Below are 14828 nucleotides of genomic sequence, written 5' to 3'. Positions count from 1 at the left end.
GGCAGGAGAATTGCTTGAAGCCGGAAGGCAGAGGTTGCAGTGAGCCAAGACCATCTCAAAAAAAAAAAAAAAAGAAAAAAAAGTTGCAAGACAGTAAGGAGAAATAGTTTATTGTGCTGGTATGGAGGCAGAAAGATGTGGAGTGTAATCATAGAAAAATGTGAAATGTTACTTTAGTTATTTTGACTATATCGTTGTTCATTTTGGTCAAATAACATGTAAGGTGTTTTCACTAGTAACAATGTTTTTTTCATATCCAAAAAGCCTTTACAAGACCTATTGTTATTTCTCTGTGTTTTGTTGGTATTTAGCTCTCCTTTTAACACAGTTGTTAAAACTGAAAGCAGAACATGAGAAGCGCTACAGTCTGTTAAAGAATCAGGCCAGTGATGAAGTGAAACACATTGTTGGCTAAAAATAGCATTTTGCAAATTACATCTGAAATTGTTTTGTTAGAGCATCTATTGGTAATGAAATTCAGCTGTTCTTATTCTGTGTTTTGTGTGTATTTTTAAAACATCATTATCAGCTGGGCGCGGTGGCTCACACCTGTAATCCCAGCACTTTGGGAGGCTGAGGTGGGTGGATCATGAGGTCAGGAGATCGAGACCATCCTGGCTAACACGGTGAAACCCCGTCTCTACTAAAAATACAAAACAATTAGCTGGGCTTGGTGGTGGGCACCTGTAGTTCCAGCTACTCGGGAGGCTGAGGCAGGAGAATGGCGTGAACCTGGGAGGCGGAGCTTGCAGTGAGCCGAGATTGCGCCACTGCACTCCAGCCTGGGCGACAGAGGGAGACTCCGTCTCAAAAAAAAAAAAAAAAAAAAAAATCGTTATCTGGGGGCCAGGCACTAATGGTTCATGCCTGTAATCCCAGCAAATTGGGAGGCCGAGAAGGGCAGATTGCTTTGAGCTCAGGAGTTCAAGACTAGCTTGGGCATCATGGTGAAACCCCATCTCTATGAAAAATTAGCCGGGTGTTGGTGGCTTGCACCCGTAGTCCCAGCTACTCAGGTGGCCGAGGCTGGAGAATTGCTTGAGCTAGGAAGTGGAGGTTGCAGTGAGCCATGATTACATCCCTGCATTCCAACCAGAGCGACAGAGTGAGACCCTGCTCAAAACAAACACCCCTGCAACATTATCTGAAAGTAGATGGCCATGCAAAATGAGTTTCTCTTGGTTTTTAACTAATTTTTCCTTTAAGACCATATAAACCTTTCCTATATTCTCTGAAACTTAAGGCTGTAATACTTGGAATTAAGAGTAAATGAAGGCCGGGTGTGGTGGCTCACACCTGTAATACCAGCACTTTGGGAGGCTGAGATGGGCAATCAGTTGAGGTCAGGAGTTCGAGACCAACGTAGCCAACATGGTGAATCCCTGTCTCTACTAAAAATACAAAAAAATTAGCTGAGCATGGTGGCGTGTGCCTGTAGTCCTAGCTACTCTGGAGGCTGAGGCCTGAGAATCCCTTGAACCCGGGAGATGGAGGTTGCAGTGAGCTGACATTGTGCCACTGCACTCCAGCCTGGGTGACCGAGTGAGACTCTGTATCAAAAAAAAAAAAAAGAAAACATTGAGATAATTAAATTTAAAACAGTAAAATTCAGGTGTGACTACTTAATGTTATAATACTGCATTGGTTTGTGGGCTTTTGAAGGCAGGAACTGTATCATATCTTTGTGTTTAGCATACATGATAAAATAACTGTTTTGTTTGTTTTTGTTTTGTTTTGACTCAGAGTCTTGCTCTGTCATCCAGACTGGAGTGTGGAGTGCAGTGGCACAGTCTGGGCAATGGCACAATCTCAGCTCACTGCAACCTCTGCCTCCCGTGTTCAAGCGATTCTTGTGCCACAGCCTCCTGAGTAGCTGGGACTACAGATGCGCACCACAGGCCCAGCTAATTTTTGTATTTTTGGTAGAGACAAGGTCTTACCGTGTTGGCCAGGCTGGTCTCGAACTCCTGACCTCAGGTGATCCACCCATCTCGGCCTCCCAAAGTGCTGAGATTACAAGTGTGAGCCACCATGCCTGGCCTTATTTTTTAGAAAAAGAATCAAATCATTAGAAGCAAATATTCCCAGTTCTGGTAAAATCTGATTTTTAAATACAAAATTATTTAATTAAAAAATAGGCAGAGTGGCTCACGCCTGTAATCCCAGCACTTTGGGAGGCCAAGGCGGGTGGATCACGAGGGCCCGAGTTAAAGACCAGCCTGGCCAACATGGTGAAACCCTGTCTCTACTAAAAATACAAAAATTAGCTGGGTGTGGTGTTGTGTGCCTTTAGTCCCAGCTACTCGGGAGGCTGAGGCAGGAGAATTGCTTTAACCCAGGGGAGGCAGAGGTTGCAGTGAGCCGACATCACGCCACTGCACTCCAGCCTGGGTGACAGAGTGAGACTGTCTCAAAAAATGGTAATAATAAATAATAATAATAAAAAAAAAATAGGCTCTGGAGTCAGACAACCCATTTTATTTTACTACTCTTTTAAAAACCCCGTACCCACTATTTCGTATTTTTGTGATCTTGGAAGTTATTTGTGCCTTAATTTTCCTAGTTATAAAATGAGAGTATTTAATAGTTGCTTTTGGCTGGGCACAGTGGCTCATGCCTGTAATGCCAAGGTGGGAAGACACTTGAAGCCTGGAGTTTGAAACCAGTGTGGGCAATGTGACGGACCCTGCTTATACAAAAAGTAAGAATTGACCAGACATGGTGGCACATGTCTGTAGTCCTAGCTACTTGAAAGGCTGAGAGGCAGAAGGATCACTTGAGCTTGGGAGGTTCAGGCTGCAGTGAGCGATGATCATCATGGCTCTTGGGGCAACAGAGCAAGACCCCCCCATCTCTCTCTCTTTTTTTTTTTCTCTTGTGTGACGGAGTTTCGCTCTTGTTGCCCAGGCTGGAGTGCAATGATGCGATCTTGGCTCACCGCATCCTCCACCTCCTGGGTTCAAGCAATTCTCCTGCCTTAGCCCCCCGAGTAGCTGGAATTATAGGCATGTGCCACCACGCCCAGTTAATTTTATATTTTTAGTAGAGACAGGGTTTCTCTATGTTGGTCAGGCTGGTCTTAAACTCCCGACCTCAGGTGATCCACCTGATCAGCCTCCCAAAGTGCTGGGATTACAAGCATGCGCTACTGTGCCCAGCCAGGACCCCTCATCTCTTAAAAAAATAGTCAATTTCATGAGAGTTATTCAGGATTAAATGGGATAATCCATAGGAGGTGCTTAGAAGAGCTTTTGGCAAATAATCAGTCCCCATTAAATGTTAGCTGCCCAGCTGGGTGTGGTGGTGCATGCCTGTAAACAGCAGTTTGAGAGGCCAAGCGAGGAGGATTGCTTAAGCCCAGGAGTTTGAGACCAGCATGTGCGAGACTGTCTTTACAGAAAAATTTTTTAAAAATTAGCTGGACATGGTGGCATGCACCTGTAGTCCTAGCTTCTTGGGAGGCTGAGGTGGGAGGATCACTGAGCCCAGGAGTTTGAGACTGCAGTGAGGCATGATTGTGCCTCATTTGAGTTTGAGTTTGAGACTGCAGTGAGGCGTGATTGTGCAGTGAGGCACCATTGCACTCTAGCCTGGGCAACAGATCAAGACCCTGTCTCTGGGAAAAAAAAAAAAAAGTTAACTGCTTCTTGTCTTCTTATTCAGGAACAGCACTATTGCCTTGTCTGGTGAATTTATTTTGCTTTTAAAATATGCATGTATATTCAGATTGCAATATGACAGATGTGGGCACAAAATACACATTTAAAATTAGTTTTGGGGCTGGGTGCAGTGGCTCACGCCTGTAATCTCAGTACTTTGGGAGGCCGAGGTGAGCAGATCATCTAAGGTTGTAAGTTCAAGACCAGCATGACCAACATGGAGAAACCCCATCTCTACTAAAAATACAGAAAATTAGCTGGGCATGGTGGCACATGCCTGTAATCCCAGCTACTCGGGAGGCTGAGGCAGGAGAATCGCTTGAACTCGGGAGGTGGAGGTTGCGGTGAGCCGAGATCGTGCCATTGCACTCCAGCCTGGGTAACAAGAGCGAAATTCCATCTCTAAACAAATAAATAAATAAATAAATAAAATTAGTTTTGGATAAAAGTTCTAAGAATTTTTACTTTTAGCTAATGTAACTTTAATTTCTATAAAAATAGATTAGCCATTTACCAATTTATTCAATCAGTTTTTCTAATAAACTGTTTATTGATGCCAGCTATTTATTAGGCATTGTACTAGATGCTAGGAATATAAAGTGGTACAAACTTGGTTATAACCTTCAGCTGCTTAGAAGCTAGTGAAGAAAAGCACCACTGAGTTTTACAGTGTTTTAAACAAATACATATTTACAGTTTTGTAAATAACTCTTTTTGCACCGTGTCATTATTAAATGATTTTTTTTTTGTCTCCTGGAAGGCGTGTGAGCTGAACGTTTTCACTTTTTGTAATGGCCTCTTATAGCATCTTATCTGTGTACCACAACTCTGTGGTATCTGTAATCATTATTGTTTTACAAATAAACTGAGGTTTAAAGAGGTTATAATTAACTCATCCTACAACTACAAAACTCACTTTAAAAGCTTATTAAGTTGTAAAATTCATTCATTCAGCCTGGGCAACATAGTGAGACCTCATCTGTACCTACCCCCACCCCCACCCTCTACCTCCCCCAAAAAATTAGCCGGTCATAGTGGCACATGCCTGTAGTCCCAGCTACTCAGGAGGCAGAGGTGAGAGGATCTCTTGAGCCTGGCAGGTTGAGGCTGCAGTGAGCCGAGATCACGCCAGTGCACTTCAGGCCGGCAGACAGAGCAAGACCCAGTCTCCAAAATACAAAACAAAATCCATTCTATCATTCTTCCTCCCATGTATTGTAAGATTCATAACCTATATTAGAAGACTTAACCCATTTATATTATATTTGAGATATATGTGTCTATTTCCCTGTTAAAATTGGGAGCTTTTCAGAGGAGGGACTAATCTTAGGTTTTGGGTAGCCCAGCAACAAGTAGACTACCTGTTACATATTGGATACCTAATAAATATTAGTTGAATAGTGAGTATGTAGGATGTCAGAAGTATAAGGAATTTTAGAGTTCACGTAAATCATACAGACACTAGAATTTCTAAAAAGAATTTATAGATTGCTTACACAGAATTACAGCTCTTTATTTTGACTATAGAGAACTTTAACAACTGCTACCATCTACTGCTACTGTCACATAATCTCATAAAATAAGCCATTTTAACACCAAAAATGCAGGAAGGACAGTCTCATAGTAAGCAAAATTGGTAACTTTATAAATAGTTTTTAGTCATGGCTGGCATCTGTTCAAGAGTTAGATTTGAACAACCACTATTTAATTCAACCCTCCCCTTTTAGAGATGATAAAATCGAGCCCATAGAGACGTATCAAAGTTCTTACAGCAAGGGAGAATGATCACTGAGTTTGGAACCCAGGTCTGCTGACTCCTAGCTCAAAATTTTGATCTGGTTCCCTCAGTCTTCATCACATGATCAGACTTATGCACACAGAATTTGTTACTTAACTGAGATCCTATAGCTCTTAAGAATGTAAGGCTGGAACCTGAATTCGTATTATCCACCTCAGTTTTTAAAATTGTTATTATTTTTGCCCTGTTTCAAGAATTGCGCAGGCCAACTCTATTTTTAGTGAAACCTGTGCATTCACTTCCATGTATCCTAACCAACTCCATCAGTCCTTACTCAACTATAGAAGTGAAATTTTAAGTGATTGAAAGGAGGTATGTATATTTAAGATTTTCTTTCCTTGAAAATTTCAGATTTGAGGCTTAAGCAACTTCTTCTGGGGAAAAGTGCCAGTGCAGCTGCTGTTACAACTCAAGGTCTTGATCTATATCCATAGATTGGAATATTGGTGGGCCAGCAATCCTCAGACACCTCACTTAGGACAGGTAAGTGAAAGAGATATTTAAGGATAAGCAAAGTGGATTGAAGGCTAACAGTCTTTCTTCCTGTTTGTAGTTAGATACAAACATTTTATTGCCTTTACAAATATAACCCTTTGTCCTGATAAAATCACTTGGAATCTTAGGTGGGTAGGGCAAAACGTTTTCTTAATTGTAAGATGTGTGTCAAAATGTTTTATAGTGGTAAAACTTAGAATAATTAAAATTGTTTTTCTTTTTGTCTGTTTTCCAGATTGTATTTATGAGCTTGTGTTGCAGTTATCTATCGCTGTGTAACAAAGTACCTCAAACTTAGTGGCTTAAAACAACAGTCATTTATTTTGTTCATGTATTTGCAATTTGAGCAAGGCTTGATTGGTAGGAATACTTGTCTCTGTTAACATATAGCATGAGGTGAGATGGCTAGAAGGGTTGGAGTGGCTCAGTGGCTGGGAACCGGAATCATTTGAAGGCAGGCTTGCTCACTCACATATCTGGTGGTTAATGCTGGCTGTTGGCAAGAACACCTTCATGTGACCTCTCCTTATGGCTGCTCGGCTTCTTCACAGCATGGTACCTGGGTTCCAAGAGAGAGAGCATCCCAAGAGAGGAAGGCAAAGGTGCATGGCATATTTGACTTGGTTTTGGAAGTCCCATAGTGTTACTTTGTTCTGTCCTACCAGTTGATGTAGTTGTAAAGGTCCTCCCAGGTTTCAAGGAAGCTGTGGACGTAGACCCCACCACTTGAAAGATCAACATCACATTGTAAGAAGAGCATATGGGATGGAATCTAATGTTGTAGGCATCTTTGGAAAATATTTGCCACGATTTGTATTACTTTTAAGGTAATATAGATAACATGAAATATATTAAAAAGAGGAATATTTGCAGGATATTATGGTGTATGAGTTCAATAAGAATTTGATGTGTTCTTGTGTAGTAGAGTATGATATTGAAAATAAGATGTCTAAACAAAAAAAGTGAAATAAATTTGGAATTTTCTTTCTTTCTTTTCTTCCTTTTCTTCTTTTTCTTCCTTTTCTTTCTTTCTTTCTAGAAGGAGTTTTGCTCTTGTTGCCCAGGCTGGAATGCAATGGCATAATCTCGGCTCACTGCAACCTCTGCCTCCTGGGTTGAAGTGATTCTCCTGCTTCAGCCTCCCAAGTAGCTGGGATTGTAGGCATGTGCCACCACGCCTGGCTAATTTTGTGTTTTTAGTAGAGACGGGGTTTCACCATGCTGGTCAGGCTGGTCTTGAACTCCTGACCTCAGGTGATCCACCCTCCTCGGCCTCCCAAAGTGTTGTGATTATAGGGATGAGCCACTGCATCTGGCCTGGAATTTTCTTTTGTGTCAACAAAACAGTATATTGCTACAATCAAAAGTAGAGACAAAAGTTTATAAACAAGATGGAAGATAAGATTTGTAGTTTGGAGTTGGGTGGTTGTTGTTGTTGTTTTAAGAACGTGTTAGTTCAAAGTCTACTTGGGTCTTTTTTTTTCTTGTTTGTTTGAATAATTTGAGAATTATTTGGGAAATTGATTTCCAATATAAATTTGAGGACTGAATGCCAATATAATCATTATATACCTCCATATTTGTTTTGTCTGTCTCTGTTTCTTTAAGGGAAGTCTTTTTCAGGATTGTACAGGATTGTGTACAGCTTTTCCAGGATTGTGCTAAATTTCTGGTAAATATCTTAAGTTTTTCCAATATAAATTTGAGGACCGAATGCCAATATAATCATTATATACCTCCACATTTGTTTTGTCTGTCTCTGTTTCTTTAAGGGAAGTCTTTTTCAGGATTGTACAGGATTGTGTACAGTTTTTCCAGGATTGTGCTAAATTTCTGGTAAATATCTTAAGTTTTTCTTCTTTTTTTTGAGACGGAGTCTTGCGCTGTCGCCCAGGCTGGAGTGTAGTGGCACGGTCTCGGCTCACTGCAAGCTCCGCCTCCCAGGTTCACAGCATTCTCCTACCTCAGCCTCCCGAGTCGCTGGAACTACAGGCATGTGCCACCTCGCCCAGCTAATTTTTTGTATTTTTAGTAGAGATGGGGTTTCACCATGTTGGTCAGGATGGTCTCGATCTCCTGACCTCGTGATCCACATGCCTCGGCCTCCCAAAGTGCTGGGATTACAGTCGTGAGCCATCACGCCTGGCCAAGTTTTTTCAGTGGGATGAGAAAACTGCAAAGTTATAGAGTATTTGGTTGCCTTATTGACTGCTACCAGTTATATAAACTGCCTGTGGCAGGTTTGAATATAACTAATACTCAAATTCTGGATGTGATGGAAAATATTTTTAGAGAATTCTGTAAACATTACATGTGATTGTCGTCTGTTCACTATAGGAATGGACAATAGGCTTTAGGAAGCAGAAGACCCAGAAGATTTTCTTGCTATCTAGATACTTTCTCATTCCAAAGTGATTTACATCATAATGAGTTTAATTTAACAGAGTTGGCTCAGCACTATTTCCCTAGTATTTGCAGGTAAAATTCTATAATGGAGAAAAACTGAACCACCTAGTGTATCAATAGAGGCAATATCAGAAGTTTGTTAATTCTCAAATGTTAATGATCAGAATTGACTGATTTTTGTGAAACAATATATTTTAGTTCAAAAGGTACAGTAATTGAGAAAGCTATTTTTGTTTTTGTTTTGTTTTGAGATAGGGTCTTCCTCTTTTGCCCAGGGAGGAGTGCAGTTAGCACTATAGCCTCCACCTCCCGGGCTCAAGTGCTTCTCTTGTCTCAGTCTCCAGAGTAATGGGGACTACAGATGCAAGCTTCCATGCCTGGCTAATTTTTGTATTTTTTGTAGAAATGGGGTTTTGCTGTATTGCCCAGGCTTGTCTTGAACTCGTAGGCTCAAGCCATCTGCTCACCTTGGCCTCCCAAAGGGCTGGGATGACAGGAGTGAGTTTTGTTTTTTTCTGCATTTAAAAACAAGATGAGGCCTGGCATAGTGGCTCACTCCTGCCATCCCAGCACCTTGGGAGGCCCAGATGGGTGGATTACTTGAGGCAGGGAGTTGGAGGCCAGCCTGGCCAAAATAGGGAAACCCCGTCTCTACTAAAAATACAAAAAATTAGCTGGGTGTGGTGGTGCACGCCTGTAACCCCAGCTACTCTGGAGGCTAAAGTGGGAGAATCCCTTGAGCCCAGGAGGTGGAAGTTACAGTGAGCTGAGATCTGTGCCACTGCACTCCAGCCTGGGTGACAGAGAGAGACTCTGTCTCTAAAAAAACCCAAAAATAAATAAATAAAACCAAGATAAGGTATTTTACAATAGACAGATTAGGAATAATGATTATAGGTAATGTAAAATACTATATCTTAAATAACATATATGCATATATGTGCAAGCATACAGAAAGCCTTTAAGCATTTAACTTGACTTTTTGTTTTAAACATTTGTTTTTAGCTCCCTTTTGCTTTTAAGAAGTCAGAGTAGGTTAATTGCTGATATCTGATACAGATCTATTGAATACATTATCATCTGTAGGCCTGTACCTAAGGGGATGAAAATCTCTCAAATAGTGAAATACTGTTCTCTGAAACAACAACAAAAGTTCCTAAACACTCTTAAGAAATTACAAATATGGTAGTGTTTATTTTGGTACTTTATGTAATCCTTGGAAGGAAGTAAATGATAAAGTTCTTGGGTAAAGATACATGACTATGTAAAGTTAATTTTATTTTTATATATTTATTTTTTTAGCGACAGGTCTTACTATGTATTGCCAAGGCTGGAGTGCTGTGGCTATTCATAGGCGCGATCATAGCGTCTTTGCATAGCTGGGACTATAGGTGTGCACCACTGTGCAGGGCCTGTACAAATTATTTTAAAATGCAAAAAGGACTTTTAGTAATTCTGGAAGAAGTAAGTTATATTGCTTAGAGATTAGTGTTCTCCTACTTACCATTTTTTAAAATGAGATTCCTGGTTCTAAAATTACAATGATTCTTATTTGAAAAACAGCATTCAGTTCATGTTTTTACAGGTTTTTGTTAATACAGAAGTTACATGACTTTTTTATTACTCCTAACCCTCCTGTACCCTCTAGTCCTAATTATTAAAAGGTATAGTACCTTCTGTGAATGAAGTGTTTAACAAAAGTGTTTAACATTTGGAGTAGGGAAGTAATTAGCATATCATAAAAATTTACCATTTTAACCATCTTTAAATGTTAAGTGCATTCACATTGCTCTGCAGCCAATATTCAGAACTCCTTTGATCTTGCAAAACTGAAGCTCTATACCCATTATTATTATTATTTATTTATTTTATTTACTTATGTATTTTTTTGAGACAGAGTCTTGCTCTGTCTCCTAGGCTGGAGGGCAGTGGTGTGATCTTGGCTCAGTGCACCTTCCACCTCCCAGGTTCAAGTGATTCTTGTGTCTCAGCTTCCCAAATAGCTGAGATTACAGGCATGCGCCACCACACTTGGCTAATTTTTGTATTTTTAGTAGAGATGGGGTTTCACCATGTTGGCCAGGCTGGACTTGAACTCCTGACCTTCAGTGATCTGCTTGCCTCAGCCTCCCAAAGTGCTGGGATTACAGGTGTGATCCCCACCTCAAAGTAGCTGGGATTACAGGTGTGCACCACCATGCCTGGTTAATTTTGTATTTTTAGTAGAGATGGGATTTTGCTATGTTGGCTAGGCTGGTCTGGAACTCCTGACCTCATGTGATCTGCCTGTCTCGGCCTACCAAAGTTCTGGGATTACAGGCATGAGCCACTGTGCCTGGCCAGTTTTCTTTATATTCTGTGGAGAATATTGGTATTTTTATTTTAGTCTTCGGTGGGTTGTGGTTCCATATAAATTCAGTTTTCTGAGCTTTGGCAGTGTTATTCAGATCTGTCCCACAAGTGTTTCATCCAGTGGTCAGTCTGGGATCTGGGTGTAGGTCTATTCATTATCTCAGTTATCAAAGTTTTTATTATGCCAGTTGATATCAGATGCATACCTACACAGGTTGAGGATGAGCCCAGCAGTTCATAAACAACATTATGGGGTCACTTTCCTATGGACAGAAAGAGAAGGAAAAAAAACCCAAAACAATGGAGTTTGTCCTGCCCACTTGGAGGCAAGGCTCCACTGGATGGAGAGAAAGGTTCCCTTCCTTCAGAAGTTTTGTTCCTGGAGGTGGCTTTCCATTCCCAGATTCTTCTGCTGTTGCTGCTGCCCCCACCATGGATGACCTGGGGACTGACACATTGAGAGTATGGAGTTTTCCCAAGCTGCTGAGCACAGTGGCTCATACCTGTAATGCTAGCACTCTGCGGGGACGAGGCAGGAGGATAACTTGAGCCCAGGAGTTTGAGGTTGTGGCGAGCTGTGATTGTGCTACTGCATTCTAGCCTGGGAAACAGAGTGAGACCCTGTCAAAAAAAAAAAAAGAGAAAAAAATACCCAAAGGATTCCCCTCATCTTCTCTGAGCTGTAGGAGTTCCCTTTACTGGCCTTGAGCCAGAGCTAGAGGGTTCTGTTTCTCTCTCCGCCTGCACCATTGTGCTCAGTTCTGGGTTTTACGTTGTGTTGAGTTCAGGTTGGAGGATACTAGAGGGAAAAAAAATGATAAACTCATAGCTGGTTTGGGGGTAGTTGGAATTCTGGTGATTTCCCTGGATCCACCTGTGATATTTACAGCATCTTCAAATAGCTGTTCATGCATTCTGTCCCAGTGTTATAGTTAACTGGAAGATAAAGGGAGATGTATTTACTTCATCTTACCAAGCAAGAAATCTTCCCAACATTTTTAACTTTTTGCTTTGAAATAATTTTCTCACGTCTGTAATCCCAGCACTTTGGGAGGCGGAGGCGGGCATGTCACTAGGTCAGGAGTTCGAGACCAGCCTGGCCAACATGGTGAAACCCTATCTCCACTAAAAATATAAAAATCAGCTGGGCGCGGTGGCGCATGCCTGTAATCCTAGCTACTCGGGAGGCTGAGACAGAAGAATTGCTTGAACCCAGGAGGCGGAGGTTGCAGTGAGCTAAGATCACACTATTGCACTCCAGCCTGGGTGACAGAGCAAGACTCCGTCTCTAGAAAAAAAAAGAAAAATAATTTTAGATTCACAGAGTATTTTAGATTAGTATTTAAATTATTTTAAAAATAATTTTAGATTCACAAAGGTATACAAATAGGAAAATGAAGTCCTCTGTGTCCTTTACCCAGTTACATAGCTACATAGCTGTAGTACAATACCAAAACCAGGAAATTAACATTAACATCAACTTTTTATTATGCAATATTTCAAATGTGCAGAATGTTGTAAGACGTATGTTGAACATCTGTATATCCCCCACTGATATTTCAATATTTTTTCATATTTTCCCATACTTTATATGTGTATTCTAATATGTATGTATCCTCTTTTATATAAACCACTTGAAAGTAAGTTGCAGACATCATGATAATTTACCTCTAAATACTTGAGCATGCATCTTCTAAGAAAAAGGATATTATACTTCAGTAAACATTTATTATTAAATGCAAACTATTTTTTTCCTGTAACCCCAAGACCTGATCATACCTAAGAAAATTAACTATGAATTGTTTTGGACAAGAGTCTTAACTTTTGTTTTGAAGCATGTTATCTCTCTCTCTTTTTTTTTTTTTTTAACCTTTTTTTGTTTTTTGAGACATAGCCTTGCTTTGTCGCCCACACTGGAGTTCAGTGGCACAATCTCAGCTCATTGCAACCTCTGCTTCCCAGGCTCAAGTGATTCTTGTGTCTCAGCTTCCCGAGTAGGTGGGATGACAGACGTGCGCCACAATGCCTGGCTAATCTTTTTTTTTTTCGAACGGAGTCTTGCTCTGTCATCCAGGCGATCTTGACTCACTGCAACCTCCGCCTCTGGGGTTCAAGTGATTCTTCTGCCTCGGTCTCCTGAGTAGCTGGGACTACAGGGCCGTGCCACCATACCTGGCTAAGTTTTGTATTTTTAGTAGAGACGGGGTTTCACCATATTGGCCAGACTGGTTTCAAACTCCTGACCTCATGATCTGCCCACCTTGGCCTCCCAAAGTCCTGGGATTACAGGCGTGAGCCACCACGCCCGGCCTCTTTTTTTCTGTATTTTTAATAGAGACAGGGTTTCGCCATGTTGGCCAGGTTGGTCTCAAACTCCTGGCCTCAAGTGATTTGCCTGCCTTGGCCTCCCAAAGTGCTGGGGTTACAGGCATGAGCTGCCATGCCCCACCAATCTCTTGAAGGCTTATATTATTATTCAAGGATGTGTCCCTTCTAATGATATACTCTTGGTGATTATTTTGAGAGTCTGAGCTCTTAACCATGTGCGCAATTCAGAGCCCAGGGAGCTCCCTGATTCTGTATTCTTGTCTCTCATTCTTTCCTCAGCTCTATCTTCTCACAGCTCCCACTCAAAATAGTCCTCATCAGGAGATTGTCATTTTGTCAGACTAATTTAGGACTAGTACGTGACTTCGTTTTTAATTATTGGCCAGGAAGTTACTTACAGTTAAAATTGTGGTAGAGTTTCTGATACGGTGATATATAAGGGGTGAATCAAGCTGTAAGTAATTGAAAACCCGACTATAAAGCTTACATAAATCTGAAGTTGGCAGTTGCTCATGTTGCTTTAATGGTTCAACATTGCTGGGGCCTATGAATTTGTGATTTGCTTGGCCTTTCATGGTCTTAAGACAGCTACTGCAGCTCCAGCCTTCCACCTACATTCAAGGAAGAAGGAAAAAGACACTGCCAAGGAAAAGCTTTCTTAGTGATTCCAGCAAGTCACTTCTAATGTTCCAAGGGCCAAAATTGGGTCATATGGTCACCTCTAGCTGTTTTCGTCTTTTGGCCTCTGTAATGAGAGGCAAGGAGGGAGTAGGGATATGGGAATGACTTTTTGAGTAACCAGTTAACATCTGTCACAGTTATCAAAATTGTGTTCATTTGACTTCAGTGTGATGTTCAGCACGTAGGTGCTTTATTATTACATAGTAACATTTAACTGGATAGTGTGGAGAACAAAAGGACTAAAAATAGTAAAGAGTTTTAAATTTAGTTGTCAAAGTGAACTTTTGATAATACAAAGTGAAACTTGGCTTGAATCTTGAGACATTGGGCAAGTTACTGAATTTATAAGCCTCTATTTCCTCATCTGTAAAATGGAATTAATAATATCTGACTTTTAGGGCAGTCGTGAAGTATGAAGGAGATAATTTATGTAAAGTACCTAATACAGTGCCTAATACATTGGAGGTGCTACAATGGAAGATGTTATTGTTATAATTGTTTGGTATATGGACATTGGGGTAGAATGAAAGAGCACAGATTTTATAGTAGAAGATTATATTTGATTCCTGGTTATACTACATAGTTGTTGTGTGTTCTTAGGCAAATCAGTTAATCTCTCTGAGATAGTAATGTAGTGTGTAATCTCTGAAGATTGTTAGAAAGATTAGATATTATACATACAGTGCAATAATTTATGGGCTCTCAGTAAAAGGCATCTGCTCCTGCTATTTTTAGTTATTATTTTTATGTTTTAGGATCCATATAGCAGATAGGGAATCAATCATTTATTCTAGAAATTTATTTGTGATCAAGGAGGTATTGTTGATTAGTAGCATTTTTCTTCATCTGTTGAAGAAAAATAGCTGCAGAAACTGGATTTGAATTACGAGGTCTGTTTCCACCATGATTAAAAAGTTTTTGGTTGGGTACAGTGGCTCACGCCTGTAATGCTAGCACTTTGGGAGGCTGAGGCAGAGGAATCACTTGAGCTCAGGAGTTTGATTCCAGCCTGGGCAAACATAGTGAGACCTTGTCATTACAAAAAATCCTAAAAATTTAGCTGGACATGGTGGTGTGTGCACGTGGTCATAGCTACTCATGAAGGCTGA

General features: G+C 40.7%; 1 protein-coding gene across 10 annotated transcripts in view; it reads left to right on the top strand.

Moving 5' to 3' along the window:
* NUMB (NUMB endocytic adaptor protein) overlaps positions 1 to 14828 on the top strand; it is a 190552-nt gene that overhangs the window by 48772 nt on the left and 126952 nt on the right. For all 10 annotated transcript variants that reach the window (XM_073011136.1, XM_073011138.1, XM_007987214.3 and 7 more), the window contains one exon: positions 5809 to 5940. The gene's annotated coding sequence lies outside the window, so the exon portion shown is untranslated. The remainder of the gene's footprint in view (positions 1 to 5808; positions 5941 to 14828) is intronic.

Source organism: Chlorocebus sabaeus, chromosome 24, assembly GCF_047675955.1.
Source record: "Chlorocebus sabaeus isolate Y175 chromosome 24, mChlSab1.0.hap1, whole genome shotgun sequence".
Lineage (NCBI taxonomy): Eukaryota > Metazoa > Chordata > Mammalia > Primates > Cercopithecidae > Chlorocebus > Chlorocebus sabaeus.
The sequence above is the reverse complement of the archived record's forward strand: the minus strand, read 5'-3'. Positions and strand labels throughout refer to the sequence as shown.